This window comes from Amphimedon queenslandica, unplaced genomic scaffold (assembly GCF_000090795.2).
Source record: "Amphimedon queenslandica unplaced genomic scaffold, v1.1 AMPQUscaffold_13290, whole genome shotgun sequence".
NCBI classification, from domain to species: domain Eukaryota; kingdom Metazoa; phylum Porifera; class Demospongiae; order Haplosclerida; family Niphatidae; genus Amphimedon; species Amphimedon queenslandica.
Window position 1 is genome coordinate 44,679 of NW_003546474.1, and position 6,451 is coordinate 51,129.

Sequence of the window (6,451 nt, forward strand, 5' to 3'; positions counted from 1 at the left end):
CACGTGCACATGTGACAAATAGCCACACCTTCAATCTTGTCTGATCATTGCCGCATTGCAGGTTGCAGTCATCGGATTGCAATATCTCCAAGATCACAGTAAAGTTTCATTTGCAATTTGCATGACAGTTACACAATGAATAGTCCTTTATTATTATACAACAAAAGACCTCTGTATGCTTTTGCAAAAAAGTATGAGATAAGATGTCTGATTATATATTAAAAATGTCTGATCATGAGCAGGACAAAAAACTTTTTGAAATTGCTACCCCGCAGCAACCAAGAAACAAGAGAAGTTTTAATTTTATTTCCCAAGCTATGAAACCTAAAAGATTATTTTTATAACAAAAGATATTGGAAAGATCTAAATACAAGAAAATGTGAGCGTCTGAAAATCAAGTCCGTCTGACTATGAGCCACACCCTCTAATCCCAAACCTTCAGATATTGTGAATTTAACAAATTTATTCATGAAGCAACTGTGTACAGCCTGAGCCTGGTACTAAGTACTGAACTTAAATGTTGTGCAGTGACTAGTCTACAAATGGTTTAAATATCTCTTACTTATTTGTGTCACTGTACAGCTTAATGTGGCAAGCAAATCTTGTTCTGAATTCAGTGGAAAAACGGTTACAAATTAGATATGTAATAATAATTGCAACTTCTTAAACTTGTCAATGACCACATATGTTGGTACAATTATTGTGGTTGATCATTTTGTGCACGAATAACTTTAAAAATTGAAGTCTATACTTGGTAACATAACATGCAGTGTATGTGAAATGTATGCATGCAATAAAGATGAATACCACTGAAATGTGGCCTGATATTTGTAATGATTATATTCAAGAATTTACATGTACCTTTAATTCATAATAATTATTCAGAATTTTAAATAACAATAACACAAAAACTTTGGTACTTATATCTATCACTGCATAAGTGAACTACACAATCAAAAGATATTACAAGTGTTCATGCAGTTAATTGGTATAATCTGTACTGTCAATACTAATCACTCAAGATCTCCAGCCTCTGACATTATACTACTGAGTGATACCACTGTGCTGTATTTTTTGTAAACTTCTGTTTAGACTGGTATATTTATTAACTATTTATTCTGCTAATAATAATTTATTTATCCATTTAGTAGTTAAGCTTACTCAGAGGCTTGGTATTATTCACTATCTTATTCTCACTAACATCATTGCTATAAAGATTATTAAAATTTTTACTACATAATATTAACAAGAACTACTTTTGGGATCAGTTCCAGTATTATTATTATTTATGTTGATTTATTTTCCATTAGATTCAGTTAATTATCATTATTATTATCATCATTACTACCGTTTTAATTTGATTGTATTTTTACTTTTTCTTATTAGTTTTTTTGTTTCTTTTTTTTTCTTTTCTCATCTTTTTTCTTTTTCTTTCTGGCTGGCCATGTTTCCTTGGTCAGGCCTTTGGTGTTTCTTTTTATCTAGCCTCTTAACTCTATTCTCATTGCCGGTCACTGTTAAGTTTAAATAAATTAATTAATACATAAATTGCTGATGCATGAATATAACAATTGATTATTATAGTCTACTAGATATAATATTATTATTAGTTTTGAACAAGTGTAAAATTAATTCAAGTTGATATTACAGACTTTATCAATAAACTACGGCCTCACTGCATTGTATTATTACTCAACTGATAGTAGATCTATCTCCATAGATAAAAATTATATTTGTCACTGAAGTTCTGTATGTTGTCTAGTTCATCATGGAGTTTGCTAGCATCATAAATACTGATGCTAGCATAGTATGCTCTAGGTCGGTCAGGTCCGTGGTCATTAACGCGGAGTCCGTACTTTAGTCTTTTCGGGTCCCTTGGTCGAGTCAATAAATTAGTTTGTATCGGGTCCGTCGCTCGGTCCGTAAATTAGTCTTTTTGGGTCCGTTGGTCTGGTCCGGTCCGCTTTTTAGGGACAACCCTTATTTTCGCGATTTTTTCCCGCACTCAGCAATTACCATGGTTACCAGATGCAATTTTAATTGAAAAATCCGCGATATTAATAGCAAAGGACTCTGTTGCAGTGTTCTTGGGTTGCTGTTATTCTTGCTGTTACTAATCCTTGGTCTCTTTGGAGCTGTTTCAACCAGGACTACTCTCTTCACTCTGCCTTGCCGTATCTTGGCCCATTCTTGGGACTCTCCACCCATTTATTGACTTGGGCGTGGTTAATTATCACCAGCAAGTGGAGCTGCAAGAATTTCAAGCAAAGAGCTCGAAGGTAGTGGTCCATACAAGAAGATAGCGGATGAAGAACTGAATGGCTCCCACTAAAGCTGCTAAAAAAGTATAGGTTATACACCGAGGTCGAGGTTTCTATGGGATTTATTGACCGAGGGACCCAGTCCCGAGGTCAATAAATGCCATAGAAACCGAGACCGAGGTGTATAACCGTGTTCTACCATGCGTCCAATCAGATTACTGAGATGCATTTCTTGTAGCTAGGATACACAAAAAGTATAAAAATCCTTACCATTAGCAACCAATTCATTTTAAGTCACCCACTAGAATGGAAAAGCAACTAGGTAGACATGCTCGTCTGTTCTCAAAAGATGCGACTAACTCAGCCGCCATTGATAGCTCTGGAAACGCCCATCTCATCATTTTATGACTGCCCCGCCTACTTCATTAGTGCTATATTCCATCTTGTTTCGCAACGGACAAGGATTTAAAGATGCACAACAGCACTGTGCACCATACACAACTAAAAAAGCAATAGAATGGGTTGAAAATATTCTGAATGACTGGTGCAAGGAAAGAATGAAAGATTTGGAGAAGCTCCAACCAGGCCACTCTTCTTTATTGGAGAAATAATGTTTAAAATGTTTGCTGCAGCAACTGGTGAATCGATGGTTACAAACAAACCACTCACTTCGCGGCGTGACTGCTGCTACTAGACTATTTCAAGCTGGTGTTGATGAACAATTAATCATGAAAAGAACAGGTCACAGAAGCACGGATGGTGTACGAATTTATAAGCACATTTCAGATCAACAAAATGCCGGAAGACGTTTCTTCAATAATATTATTATTACAAACAAAAACAGCAGTAGCTAGTGACGATATACCAATTCACCTCATCCTCCGAAAGCACAAAACATATCTCTAGATGAAGACAGACACTTCAGCTTTAATAACTGCACAAACATACACATAACAATTCAAAAATAATATTACTATTATTGCTGTCATCATTTTTATTCCTAAAATTTCCCAAACTTTGGCAGAAGTATCTAAATAATTTCCCGGAGGTTTCTAAATAATTTCCCGGGGTATTATAAGTGATTTAGACACCTCATATAATGCAATCTGATTGGTCAATTCAAAACAAGCATGGTAGAATAGATAATTAGCTGCTGAACACTGTAATTGTATAAACACGTGGTCTTATTGTCATAGCAACAATCGATTAGTTTACATGGTATTTAATTGAACCTTTTTATTAGTTTTTATTATTGCGAAAATAAGCAGCCGCGAATATATCCCGACCTACGGTATCTGTCAGAAATAGATACTAAAGATGGTAAAAGAAATTTCAGGTACAGTAGTTTATGTTATTGGGCAAATTATTCCTGAAAACTACTACAGAAGAAAATGCCAGGAGACTTACAAAATTGAGAATGGCGGATTGCTGTACTATACCAAGTCATTAAGAGGATCTTTGAATAATAAAACAAGAGAATGGAAATTATGTGTCAGGTAATTAATTGCAATTTTCTGAAAAAATAAGTTTAGTAGTCAAATTTTTAAAGAGATAAAGCGAGTCACCTCTGGGTTATCTCTTCTCTTGTCGTAATATTCCTTATACTTCACCTGTGCATCATCAATGTTTTGACTTGCAGATGGAAATATCCTTTGCCTTAACTCAGTTATCCTTGAAACAACATCATCTATATCTATGCTAAAATCTGTTTCATCTGCATTGCTCAGTTGTCCCGGCTTCAACTCCAATTCAATAGGTAAAACTGGTTGCCTAGAATAATTATAAATTGTGACAAAACTGACAGCAGTGATACACACCTATTAAATATCAATTGAAATGGAGTGTACTTTGTGGATTTTTGTACACTAGTGCGTATTGCAAAAAGAACCAATGGTAAAATAGTCGATTTTCTAAAACTATTATTTGGCCAGAAGTAAGTTTTATATTTATATAATCTAGTTTTATGTTTTTAATAGCTCCTTGCTGCTTTGTTGATAAAGAAATTTAACTTTGATTACCTTGAGGCTGTAAAATGCACTGTTACACAACAATTACCTAAATAAAATTTAATAATAACAAAATAGACTCTGTCAATACTGCATAGCAGGGCTGTTTAGCAGCAATTTAATCTTGCTCTTTTAAGAAGCATCTATGGTGACAAGAGGGCACTGTTATGATCATGGCTACCGCAGTGAGGTATCAGCATGTGTCTTGCCAGCGTCAAACGGCATGAAGGGGGTCCAAACATTAAGGGCGACTGGGTGAGGGCTCCAAGGGAGTCCAAACAGAGTGTCCAAGCGCTCAGGGAGTATACGGACCGGGGGTCCAACTACTCACGAGTGCTTGGACCCCCGGTCCAAAAAGAAGGGGGGGTCCAACCACCCTCCAACACCGGATTTATTGCTGCTGTCCCGGAGGGGTCCCGGATTGCTCTCTGTCCCAGATCAGCCATTTTTACAGTCACACCCATGTAAAATTGACCACTCCCAGTAATAAAAATTCAATTATTATCAATTATAATTGTCAGAATGGCTAAGGCCGCGAAGCGGCTGCAAGCTATTCTAGATTATATGAAGAAGGTGAAGTCGAGCACATCAATTGTGTTTGACCAGTTTTCATAACTCACAGCTAATTTGTAGTTAAATAACAAGTTTAATAACTTTTGCACCGCCCATCCGCCCACTTGCCCTACTATATAAGCCCCTGCAATCGCCATTTCCGTTGGCCTTTGATTAGCTCCTCCTTTTCCATTGGGAGGGTGGGTGTGGACACTTGATGTGCTCGACTTCACCTTCTTCATATAATCTAGAATAGCTTGCAGCCGCTTCGCGGCCTTAGCCATTCTGACAATTATATTTCAGAAGGCTCAGTCTCACACATCAATTGTGTTGTTTGTAGCTTACTCCGAGCTATTCTGATTAATTACTGTTATACCAAATTTAGATTTGTCCACGTTCCTGTGATAAAACTTCTGGAAAACAGATTCAGAACTCCAGTTAGCTGCTTTGAGAATATCCTCCAGAGTGACTCCTCCCCTTGCAGCTGCTGAGGTTGAAGCACTGCGAGTTGAATGAGCGCCGAAAATAGAAGAGTTGATGCCTGATAGTTCCAGGGTTGTCCGTAACCACCTAGCAATGGTACTAGACGTAACTGCTTTATGTGGTTTAATGAAAGATATAAATAATCTTGATTCATCACCTCGAAGAGGCTTTGTTTTTTCTAGATATATTTTAAGAGTGTTCACGGGGCAAATTATAATGTTAGACAGGAATTTAGGGAAAAAGAATTCCTCTATCGGTTTCCCTTGGCGTGATTGTTTTGAAAGGATATTAGGGAGGAAGGATATTCCTTCAGTGTTCAACCGTATTCTCTCACAGTCCAGGTGAGCTAGATCAGGTGAGCTAGATCTACTGACCTAGAGGGTCGTGTAATAGCCATCAGAAAAACTGTTTTCAGAGATAGCAGCTTTAGTGAAAGGTTAGTAGATGGACCAAGGGATTCCAGGTACCTCAAAACAGTCTGGACATCCCAAGTGCTTGAGTATCTTGGAATGGGTGGTCTATTATTGAAGATCCCTTTAATGAGTCTTGTTACCAGGGGGTGTTGACCGACTGGTACACCATCAACCTTGTCATGTACTGAGGAGATAGCTGACCTGTATGCTCCAATTGAGTTATACTGGTAGCCCTCCTGATATAAAGAAGCTAGAAAGTTAACCACATTATTTACAGGTCCTGAAAAAGGATCTGTCTCCCGTTGACTACACCAGCGACTCCATTGTCCAAAAAGTGAGTCGTAAGACTTGTTGGTTTTTGTTCGCCATGAGCTAAGAATGAGTTCTGTAGCTTGGCTTGAAAGGCCCTGACCGTCGAGTCGTTGCCGGATATGCTCCACACGGCTAGTGGAGGGTTCAATGGGGTTAAGTGTTGAGTTGGTATCAGGCGTGGCCAGTCTACTGCCATTGAGAGAAGAGATGCATACCAGGGCTGGGACTTCCATACTGGGGCCACTAGTATCACATCTGCTTTCTGTGATTGTACTTTCGTGATGATTCGGGATATCATGTTCCAAGGAGGGTTGGCAAATCCTCGTATTCTCGACCAATCCTGTAGGAAGGCATCTGTTGCCTCTGCATAAGGATCGGGCCGCCAGCTGAAATAGCGATGGCACTGATTGGTCAGTCTGGATGC